The 12,791-nt window shown below is 37.2% G+C and overlaps 1 non-coding gene across 1 annotated transcript; it reads left to right on the forward strand.

Moving 5' to 3' along the window:
* The first annotated feature begins 418 nt into the window (after positions 1–418).
* Positions 419–525, forward strand: LOC141635397 (small nucleolar RNA R71). Its single transcript, XR_012540090.1, has one exon. It is a non-coding gene; the product is annotated as a small nucleolar RNA R71 (small nucleolar RNA).
* The last annotated feature ends 12,266 nt before the right edge of the window (positions 526–12,791 follow it).

A 12,791-nucleotide genomic window follows, 5' to 3' on the forward strand; every position in this document is an offset into this window, starting at 1 on the left:
ATTCACTTGTTCATTTGTTCCCCTGCATTCGTTCTGTTCATGTCCCAAGGTTCCACAACTTTCACATACTCTATTTGGGATTCAGGATGATGCCACCATAGCATTAATATGTTGTTTGGGTGATATGGAAGCTTCATCAAGCTTAGCCATGGCCTTCTCAAACTTCAAGTTGATGGTGTCGATATGAGCACTAAGTTGAGCACCCAATTGTGTAATGGAATCTACCTAATGCTTTCCTCCTCTAGTGGCCTTTCGAGACCTACTATATTAGGAATTATGAACCGCCATCTCTTCGATTTTGTCCCATGTTTGGTTGTCATCAACTTCGGTAAACCTCCCTTTGGATCCCATATTAAGCATATTGCGTGAGTCTTCATATAACATGTTCCAAAACTTTTGAACAAGGAACCACTCACTAAGTCCATGGTGTGGACAAGAGCGACAAGTGTCCTTAAATCTCTCCCATGCTTCATATAATGATTCTTCATCCCTTTGTTTGAACCCGGTGATTTGGGCTCTCAACATGTTAGTCTTCTCCGGAGGATAGAATTTCTTGTAAAAGGCAAGTGCTAACTTTTTCCATGAATCAATACCAAAGGTAGCTTGGTCTAGGCTCTTCAACCATTGCTTTGCGTTTCCGATCAAGGAAAAAGGAAACAACACCCAACGAATTTGGTCTTGAGTAACTCCGGTTTCGAGAATAGCATCACAATAGTCACAAAAAGTCTTCATATGTAAATGAGGATCTTTACTAGGCATCCCTCCAAATTGACTTCTCTCAACTAATTGTGTGAATGCGGATTTGGCAATGAAATTACCGGTTAAATGTGGTGGTGTAGGAGTACCATTTGGTAGGTTCTCCTCGGTTGGTACGGAATGTGATGAAAATTTAGGCATTATTGGTTGATTTTGTGATTGGTTTAGAATTGGGTTATCCTCTCCTTTTCTTGCAAAAGGGTTGACAAACTCAATGTTATTTAGTTGAATGTCCACAATCTCTCCAATACCCACAACTCTTGAAGTACCTCTAGCAACTCTTCTATTGTTGGTTAAGGTCATTTCAATCTCAAGATCAATAGGTAATGGATTACCTTGTGATCTCCTAGTCATGCAAAATATCAAACAACTAGAAAACAATTAGTACAACCTTAAGGAGATTGACTTCCCCAAGGTAAAGAAAGACACAACTAAAAACAATTAATATAAACAATTAATGAAAATTAAATCAATTGAACACCGTCCCCGGCAACGGCGCCATTTTTGGTGCGAGGTAGTCGTTATTGCTCACCAAAACAATATTTATATCTTTAAAAACTACTCTTAGTAGAGCGATAAGTAAAGGTCGGATCCCAGGGACGGGTATCGATTTAGGATTTCAATTGGAAGTAGTTATGTCTTAGGGTGTCACAAATTTGGGTGGATATGAGATGTGGTCTAAACTAATCAACAAAATGCATGTAAATTAACAAAAATAAAGTAAAGCAATTAAAGGGGTTTGTAAACAATTGATTAAAGGCATTAGGGTGTCATGGATTCATAAGGGAATCATGGAAATAGATCATACAAACATGTTCTCAAATAGATGCAAGCGACTTATTGTTGTGATGGAATCGAGTTAGTGTATATCTTACAATTCCTAGGAAGATTTAGGTCCCGGAGCCGAGTCGATCAAGACTTTACAACACCTACAACTCGACTTAGTCTCTTCCTATTCAACTCTATGCATGGTCTAACAAGACTTGAATTGGTTTATATCTTACAGGCCTCATTGAAAAGGTAAGAGATGGGTAAAAAATGCAAGGTTCATAGTCTAGCATTTCATCAAACATAACATGTGCATAGGTTGAAATCACAACAAGCAAGCAAGTGATTATGAAAGCATATTAGATTAAGCATAGATCAATTCCCATGATTGTTTCCCCTAATTCCCCATTAACCCTAGCTAAGAGACTACTCACTCATGATCAAGTTTAACATGCTAATAAGGATGTCAATCACATTTTGTGATGAATAATTGAAGTAATTAACAATAATTAAGGAAAGGTAAAGGGATTATAACAACTTGAGATGATCCAAATATAAAGCAAAGAATAATAGAAGGAAACTTGATGATTGATGGAGAGTTGGCAATCCTCCAATAAACCCGAAATAATCTTCTAATTACCCGACTAAAACTAAGAACAATTGAGAGATTAAGGAAAGATTAAGATGTGATTAATATTGAAATGTGTATTACAACTTTGATTAAGACTAAATTAAGAGATTTAGAAGGAGATTAGTACTTGATTCTAAGATTGATTATGATAAGATGATAATCTAGGTAGTACAATAGGGTATTTATACTAAAATTAAGTATAAGGATTAGGGTTACTAAGGGCTTAAATGACGATTAAGACCCTAAGAGAAGCTTGATAATTTGCAACTCCCACGGAACATGCACGGCCTGAGTAGCAACTCCCCAGGGACACGCACGTCCTGGCCTCCATTTAGCTCCATTTTGCTCCATAAATGTAAGGCTAGCAATCCTCTCCTACCAAGGACGCAAAACCTCAAAGAATATGCATAATGGGGAACTAAATATAAGAAATGACTCTAATATATGCTAGAAAGCATGGGAACGAGGTTAATTCGGGGACTAAATGTGCTCAAATATGAGTCACATCAATATGATAACATTTACACTTTCAATTTAATCACATTTACACTTTACATATGATCACATTGACACTTACCGTATTATCACATTTACACTATCCATATCATCACATTTACACTTTCCATATTATAACATTTTCACTATCCATATCATAACATTTACACTTTCTATTTAATCACATTTACACTTTCCATATGATAACATTTACACTTTCTATTTAATCACATTTACACTTTCCAATTTGACCATATCTATACTTTCAATGACATTTATATCTAAATAACACTTTTATAATTACACTTACCATATCAGAATCAAGTTGAAATGGAGACACACAAGATTGAATCCAAGCATCCCACCCAAACCAGATGTCTTCTGTTCTGTTAAGAACTATTTCCTTCTTCTTGGCTTTCCAAATATCCAGGGCAACACTCTGTTCAAATGAAGGGCAGCGTTATTAAAGTTACACACTTACGTTACAATTAAAGTGAAAACTATACAAATGGATTTGAGTGATGAAAGGACACATATGGTGTGACTAAGGCCAAAGAAACAACGAGAGGATGCAACTGGTGCAGTTTGGTCATACATCATTTTATTGATTAGTAAGCACCAACAATCAATAAGAGAAGACATAACTTCCTGTCCAGGTTCGAGGGTTAACATGTCTTCCCGCGACATGAAAAAAAAAGTCGGTAAATACTGCCAATTTTTCCCTACAAAAAACCCTTTATTAGGCAAAAATGTATACAACGACTTATAGACTGCTTCAGAACGGTCCTAGTATTACTATGTTTGATATCGAAGTTAATGGACTCACCCTTTCAAAAAAGATTCTGATCTGTTAAAGACCTAGTCCAGGACGTCTTTCCTCACACTAAAAACAGTGCTGTATAATTTTTTATTGCACTGCAGATCTGACACAATAAAGTCCTGCTCGGGCATGGGTACCCCACAATCAATGGTACAACCAAGATTCTCAGGGACCACATCCATGCACTGCAGGTTCTCACTTGAATGAAATAAGAAGGGGTGGTGGTCCAGGTTACTCCGGGGGACATATATTTCACGACCAGCCGCAGAAACGGTTGGTTCAGAAGGGCCTCCCGTATCACCCGTTCCAAAATCCTCACCTGGAACCCCCCGAAATGCCTCATTTAGCTCTGCAGTAGAATAAAAGGTCAAAAGAAATTCAGGCAACTTAATTTCAATAGAGGGTGCTTCAACAACCACCTTTTTCTTGCTGGGACAAGCTGGTTGTGCAGGAGGACCTTTTTCTTGCTCGTTGACCATGCCACAATTGATCTCTGACCCTTCTCGAGATGCATCTTTAATGTCTGCGGTCGAAACAACAGTCGACTCAACCCCCGGAAACTTCGTTTCGCTGAAGGGGGCTTGGTCATCAGGCTGGTCCGCTCCCTTGACACCGCTAACATCCACAGCCTCACCAGGCACTGGTCTATTCACCGGTGGTTCAGGTTCAAAGGAAGGCCCCTGTTGTTTCTCTACAGCCTCTGCACAACCAACATCTTTCACCCCTCGAAAGGCTCTTTAATGTCTGCAGTTAAATAAAAAGTCAACTCCATATTCGGCAATTCCTGCGAGTCATTATCCTCTGCTTGAGACGGCTCCATATCCATTCCCTGCACAAACTCATCCTGAGCTCTTTCTGCACTGACCTCTGTCCCTTCACTATCACCATCAATTTTTGATTTGGGGACCGCATCCCCTTCTGACAAACCTTGCAGCGCGTTCTCAATATCAGAAGTCGAAATAAATTTCAATTGAAATGAAGATGAACAATCTTCAGTTGACTGCACTACCACATCCGCATCCACCTTATCCGCTACTTCTGAATCATCCTTCTCAACAACATGTTCAGCCACCTCAGGGGGGCCACTAGTAACAGCCACTTCCTCTTCACCACTTTTCTGCTCCCCATTTAATGAGGCCTTGATCAAAGCTTCCGAAATTTCAGTCGGACTATAAATTGTCTCTAAAATCTGACGATTAGTTAATTGAGAAAAGTCGGTTTCGTCTCCCCCACATTCCTCTTCCTCTCGTCGACAGGCTTCATTCAGTTCAGCGATGTTATAAAAATCAACGGCCTCCATAATCAGTGACACCACCCCATCACTTGTTTTGTCAACCAAATCAGCATCATCTGCAAATGATACACCTTCTACAGATGGTGTAAACTCGAATTTTTCAACCTTGTTTTTTTTCCTTGGCCACCATCCCAACATCTGACAATGAAGGAGCTTTATCAAGAGATTTCTTCATTTGTGAAGCTATATTTTCAACTTCTGTAACATATTCCTTCAGCTTTGCACCTTCGAAAAATTCCTGCATCGCTTGTGATGGAACAGGACCGGTTGAAGAATTAGCCTCTATAGTTAAATTCTTGATCATTAACTTTGCATCTGCGTACCATGAATAAAAGACCATAGCGTTCCTTTGAATCTTCAAGTACAGCTCGTGTACACCCTACACTTAGTAAAATAAAATCTTTTAAGTGCAGTTACACAACATATACCTGCTAAAATATAAATATTAAAAAAACAGTACATAAATTAAGCAATTATAACATAACGCTTACACATCTAAAGCCCTAGCTTTCAATTCGTCATCATCTTCAACACCAGGGGGACGTTCAATGTGAATAAACTTCTTATCGGGTGTTGTACACGACGTTAAAATCGGGAGAGGCGTAGGGCTTGCCAATGGCGTCTTGGCCGCGCCAGCTATGGCCAACATCGTATTGCCAGTGTCCTTCTCATAATAGAGCTTTTTTGGACAGCGGGGGTACTTCACCTTAGACAATGTTAGTCCACCCAATGGCCCCTTGTCCAGCTCGTCCTTTAACCTACTCGATAAAGTCTTCATATCCCAATGCTGAATAACTGGGAGGTCATCTGGGCAACTCTTTGTTAGTCATTTAGACCATTTTATACTCATCTTATGAAATCAAAATTACTATTAATTTGATGTAATGGTCTAAATCTACATGCATGCAAATAAAAATAACAAAAATGGTGTAAAAACCATTTAAGAGAGATTTCCTTACATTGATGATGGAAATATAAAGGGCACAACTTAAGGACTCCTTCCTTGATGTTGTTCTTGAGCTAATAGATGGTGGATGATCCTCCAAAAACCAAATTACCAACTTAGGTAATCTCCTTTGGATGCACCTAAGATTAAACCCAAAAATCCTAATAATTACTAACTAGATAATTAGTAGGATAACCTTGTATACTATGTAATATTATTAAACTAATAATACTAGTTTATGTATATTATAGTTTTGTGAATTATTTTTGATGATGATCAACAATTTGATCAAGTTTTTGATGAGAAAATATGAAGAAAATAAGGTTTTTTTTCTTTCTCTTTTTCTCTTCAATATGGCACGACCAAGGGTCTATTTTGAGAAATTTTTGGTCTCCAAAATCATCATCTAATGAGTGTAAATAGTGGGGTATTTATAGAGAACAAAATGTAAAGAAATGAGTTAAACATTTCTTAGTGGGTTATGCCACATGTAATAACACTTATCTTATACAAGTGTCAACCCACATGTAATATTTTGGTCCATTTCAATTTCCGACATTTGTCCCACAAATGCTTATAAGTCTTATATTTAATTATCTTACATAATTAAATATTAATTTAATTATTTAATAGTTAAATAATACAAATTAACAACTAATGATTACTAAACTATTAAGTAATCATGAGACCATTTTATCAACATATATTATGTCAATACTACCCCATTTAGCTAATTTTACAACCTCTTGTAAATTAAAATACCTAATTATCTTTACCTCAAAACTTATACATATATCGTATAAATTTAATTAATTAACAATTAATTAATAAATTCTAATTTATATTTATTAATTAATTATCACATAATTAAATAATAAATCCACTTGGCCCGAGTTCATAACCCGTCATCAAATAATACATTCACACGACTTATTAAAAGTCAATTAATACAAGGAATTAATTATATCGAATCTCATACAAATAATTAATTTATCCAATTTGGGCATCATCCTATACATGTGACCTAAAGGGATCAGCTGATCACCGCCGTCACACGACAGTAATGTCAAACTCTAGTCAACCAATCATTACCGATTAACGATGACCAGCTGACAAATAAATAATATAAACCCCTGATATTCCTTTTATAAGATTTATTATGTAAACACACTCATTGTGGAGGACACTACTCCAACAATCTCCCACTTGTCTGACACAAGTTTGCGTTACCAATTCTCTTGTCCAATAATATCTCCCACTCAATGCAAGATGTCTTTCAGGTCGTTCTTGCACGTGATCATATCATAAAGTGGTTTCCTCGATCAGGAGAATGACTATCTGACAGGACAATCTACTATAGATCACATCCGAGCGTGGCCACGCATTCACATTCATCTCTCCTCGAGTGGCTTTGGGATAAAATATCACTTAAAAGGACAATCCTGTTGACCTATTTTTCTTCATTCGATACGGATCACAATGACCCAGTAAATGCTCATCGGCCTCCTTTTATGGTGCGACCTAGAACAAAAAGCAAAGCCACCAGAAAACCGTACCAACTCAGACAAATAGTCACCAGTCTAAAGAATTGACTCGAAGGAATAAATAGAAATCCTCGCCACGACCTAACAATAAAAGGACTCTATAAACGGTCACTGTCCGACAAATTGTCTCACAATATGCCTATGTAATCGACCAGTCATCACTATGACCATATGACAGTCGAACCTGTCATCTATCGCCTTACAATCTAGTCACTCTGAGAGGTCACCTCATTAAGTAACTAGGGACAAAATACAATTTTAATCCAGTTCACTTACTAGGGTTCGACTTTGTCTTTACAACCTATTTGGAGAAAACAAAGTATATAAATTCAAACATAAAACTGAATATAACGATAAATGCAACTTATCATATATGAAATAATAAATATAATGTTTTGATTATTACATATCATATAATTTCAACAGTTCTGGCATTCGTCTCAACCCCATCGAAACTACATGACTATCATGTTTAGCTTGAGACAGAGGTTTGGTTAAAGGATCAGCGATGTTGTCAGCTGTCCCAACCTTACAAACTGTAATTTCTTTCCTTTCAATTAAATCTCTAATTACATGAAATTTCCTAAGTACATGTCTAGATTTGTTACTAGACTTGGGCTCTTTTCCTTGAAAAATTGCCCCACTGTTATCACAATACAAAGTGATAGGATCCTCGGCGGTCGGAACTACTTTCAGTCCCTCTAAAAATTGCCTAATCCAAACAGCTTCCTTTGCAGCTTCAGAGGCTGCAATGTACTCAGCTTTCGTTGTGGAATCAGCAGTCACAGACTCTTTGAAACTTCTCCAGCAAACCGCCTCTCCGTTCAACAAAAAGACAAAACCAGCCTGGGATTCAAATCATCCCTATCGGTTTGGAAACTGGCATCCGTATAACCTCTTACACGTAATTCAGATTCTCCTCCAAACACTAAGAATGAATCTTTAGTCCTTCTCAAGTACATCAGAATATTCTTGACGGCTATCCAGTGACTCTCACCTGGAGTTTTCTAAAAACGACTCGTCATACTCAAAGCATACGAGACATCAGGACGAGAACACATCATAGCATACATGATCGATCCAACAGCGGAAGCATAGGGAATCAATTTCATGCGTTCAATATCCTTAGGCTCAGTAGGACACTGTGACTTACTCAAAGTGATCCCACTGCCCATAGGTAGAAAACCTCTCTTGGAGTTTTTCATATTGAAACGGTCAAGAATCTTATCGATATAGGCTTCTTGACTCAATGCTAATATCCTTTTGGATCTATCTCTATAGATCCGGATACCCAAGATGCGCTGAGCTTCTCCCAAATCTTTCATTTGGAAGTGATTTCCCAACCACTTCTTAACAGAAGCAAGCATATCAACATCATTCCCAATGAGTAATATGCCGTCCACATAAAGAAGTAAGAAAACAACATTACTCCCACTAAACTTCATGTATAAACATGGTTCCTCAACACTTCGAGAAAACTCATTCTGTTTAATAACATGATCAAAACGATGATTCCAACTCCTTGACGCTTGCTTAAGACCATAAATGGATCTCTTAAGTTTGCATACTTTGTTAGGATTTTTAGGATCCACAAAACCCTCAGGTTGTGTCATGAACACTTCCTCTTCCAGAAACCCGTTCAGGAAAGTGGTTTTGACATCCATTTGCCATATCTCATAATCATGAAATGCAGCAATCGCTAACATTATCCGAACAGATCTAAGCATAGCAATTGGTGCAAAATTTTCATCATAGTGTAAACCATGAACCTGAGTGAAACCTTTTGCAACCAATCTAGCTTTGTAGACATCTTTATGTTCATCCATGCCGATTTTAATCTTGAATATCCACTTACACTGAAGAGGTTGAACATCTTTAGGTAAGTCAACCAGGTCCCATACCTGATTATCATACATGGAATCCATTTCGGATTGCATGGCCTCGAGCCATAGCTTAGAGTTAGAACTCATAATAGCTGCTTTATAGGTCTTGTGTACATCACTTTCTAAAAGTAAAACCTCATAGTCACCATCTTCCTCGATAATACCAAGGTATCTATCAGGCTGGCGACTAACCCTTTCTGACCTCCTAGGTTCAGAGGGAACAATAACTGATTCAGACGTAGAAGGAACATCTTCCTGTATTGTCATATCAGTTTGTGGCTCTTGAACATCGCCAAGTTCAAATTTTCTCCCACTCTGCCTTCTAGAAATAAACTCTTTTTCTAGAAAGACAGCTTCACGAGCCACAAACACTTTTGTTCTCGTTACTATTGTAGAAGTAATATTCACAAGTTTCCTTAGGGTAACCTACAAAAATACACTTTTCAGAACGAGGTGCAAGCTTATCGTCAGACTTGCTCTTGACAAAAGAATCACAACCCCATAATTTCATGTATCGCAGGTTCAGGACTTTCCTTTTCCATATCTCATATGGAGTTTTGTCAGTTGCTTTAGTGGGACTTTTATTAAGTGATTGTACAGCAGATAAAATGGCAAAACCCCAGAATGACTTAGGTAACTCTGTTTGACTCATCATCGATCGAACCATATCTAATAAAGTTCGATTCCTCCTATCAGCCACACCATTTAATTATGGTGTGCCAGGAGGAGTTAACTGAGATACAATACCGCAGTTTTTAAGGTGATCTTTAAAGTCATTGCTTAAATATTCCCCACCACGATCTGATCGTAATGCTTTAATCTTCTTATTTAATTGGTTTTCTACTTCATTCTGAAACTCTTTGAACTTATCAAAAGCTTCACTTTTATACCTCATTATGTAGATATACCCATATCTACTCAGGTCATCGGTAAAAGTAATGAAATAGTCATAATTATCTCAAGTTGTGACTGTCATTGGACCACATACATCGGTATGTATTAAACCCAATAACTCACTATCTCGAGATCCTTTTCCTAGAAAAGGTGAACGAGTCATCTTGCCAAGAAGACAAGATTCGCATGTACCAAATGATTCGAAATCAAAAGGTTTAATTACACCAGTCGACACTAGTCTTTTAATGCGCTTCTCGTTGATGTGTTCTAATCGACAATGCCAAATAAGATTGATCAGGATCACCTGTTTTGAGTCTTTTATTATCTAAATGATAAACATCGTTGCAAGTATCTAGAATATAAATACCATTGATTGAAATAGCTTGACTATATACAATCCCATTAAGGGAAAAAGTACAACACTTGTCTTTAATTACAAAGGAAAACCCTTCTGTGTCTAACACAGATACGGATATTATATTTCTAGATAGCGTTGGTACAAAATAACAATTATTAAGATGTAACTCCAACCCCGAAGCTAAACTAAGTACATAAGTTCCCCTACCGAGACGGCAGACTACTTTAGACCCGTTTCCCATTCGGAGATCGACATCACCCTTGTTTAGCTTTCTTATGCTTTTTAGGCCCTGCAAATGATTACACAAGTGAGAACCACAACCAGTATCTAATACCCAAGTTGTATTTGAAGCATAATTTATGTCTATCATAAAAGATTCAGTTGAGAAATTACATGTCGACTTCACAATGCCAGCTTTTATGTCATCCAGGTACTTTGTACAATTATGTCAACAATGTCCCTTGTTATTACAATAATTACAAGTATCTTTAAGAGGATTACCCTTTATAGGTTTTGGCTTGGTAGAGCAATTCGCAATTGCTTTACCTTCGCCCTCCACCTGAACGGGCTTCTTACGTGCGTTCCTCTTAAACTGCTTCTTCCCCTTCACGTTAATCGCAAGCACATGTTTCCTCGTACTCCCACTCAATCCCATGTCCTTCTCTGCTTGCACAAACAGAGAATAGAGCTCATGTAAACTCTTTTTCATGTTCATCATATTGTAATTTACCCTAAATTGGGTAAATCCCTTGACGTGCGAGAGAGAGTGGAGCACTCGGTCCACCACAAGTTCGTCGGGGATCCTGCATCCCAACCCCTCTAAAGTTTCCACGTACTCAATCATTTTAAGTACGTGTGAACTTACAGGTTGACCATCTTTGAGGTTAGCCTCAAAGAAACGAACTGCGGTGTCATATTGAATTATTCTCGGGGCATGAGAAAACATAGTAGAAAGCCTCGATAATACTTCATGTGCATCGCGAAACTTGGCGCATTGCCTTTGTAAAGCAGGATCCATTGAAAAAATCAAAACATTTTTTATTGCAACGGATTCCTTTTGATAATTTGAAAAAGCCTCCCTTACATCGGCAGTGGCCCTAGTACTAGGCGAAGGGGGGGAGGGATCGACAAGGTAGCGTAATTTGCCATCACCTGCGGCAGCTAATCGAAGTTGTTCCTCCCAATCTTTAAAATTACTACCGTGGGCTTTTAAAACATATTTGTCCATAAAAGAACGTAGCCATGAATCTCTAGCTATGGTGACGGTTTCACTAGTAGAAGTCATCATGATTACTACAAAGGAAATAAAGGAAAGATTAACATTTATCGTCTAGAAATATTTAACTTGTGAAACTATTTAACAAGTTCCCATTTATATAATGATCTCCCACTGAATTATATAAATGAATCCAAGATCCAATTTTATATAAACACGGGCACGGTGGACCGATTCAACCCATATTTATATAAATTTGGTGAGTCAACAACTTTGACTGATTCTACTACTAGAACTCTTGGTTGACGGATTTTCTTAAGATCTATCTTTTAGCCCCAGAATAAATATGGGCACGGTGGACCGATTCAACCCATATTTATCCCGTTGAGTCCAACCAATTTTCACGTGTAATAACCTTTATTACCCTACTTACCCAACGTAAAAAGAGTGTACCTCGGTGATCCAAACCTACCTCTAATGAAGAAGGGATTAATATGTGCTATTACTTGGTAATGCTTAATCTCAATTTTAAACAAATGTGAGAGATCTTATCAATTTAATTGTCTATCACTTTTAAGTGAACTAAATTTGTGAATGCTAAATAATTAAATCGATAACAACAAAAATAAAACATGTAGTGACGATTTGGCATGAATGCATAAATGAATTAAAACAAACAAGTCCTAATATGGCCACTTGGTTAATCTAATTAACTAAAATTATTACACTTAGGAAACCAACTCCTTGGTCCCTTGAGTCTTCATAAATTGGCCTCCTTCTTTAGGATTTCGGAACGCCTTTCCGAAAACACCGTCTTCATGAAAACTCCGTATTTAGATGCTTCATCTAATTACTAATAATTAAATTACATAACAATATCCTATTATACAATTTGTAATAAAATTAAAATAAAACTATTAATTAATTACAAATTAGGCGATACGAAATCGCAATTAATTACAAAACAAGTCGATATTCCCTTACATTACGGAAAATACCAACTTCTACCTATGGCCATATTAGGAAAAATTACATTATTATAATGCAAAAAAAAAACATTCATCCAAATGAATAATAAAATGCATTATGGAAAATGACATGCCAAATCGTCTAACTTACCAACAACGATCATTTGAGCTTGCTTTGACGGAATTTTTACCAATAAAAATTCATAATCAATTCTTAA

Source organism: Silene latifolia, chromosome Y (genome assembly GCF_048544455.1).
Source record: "Silene latifolia isolate original U9 population chromosome Y, ASM4854445v1, whole genome shotgun sequence".
Lineage (NCBI taxonomy): Eukaryota > Viridiplantae > Streptophyta > Magnoliopsida > Caryophyllales > Caryophyllaceae > Silene > Silene latifolia.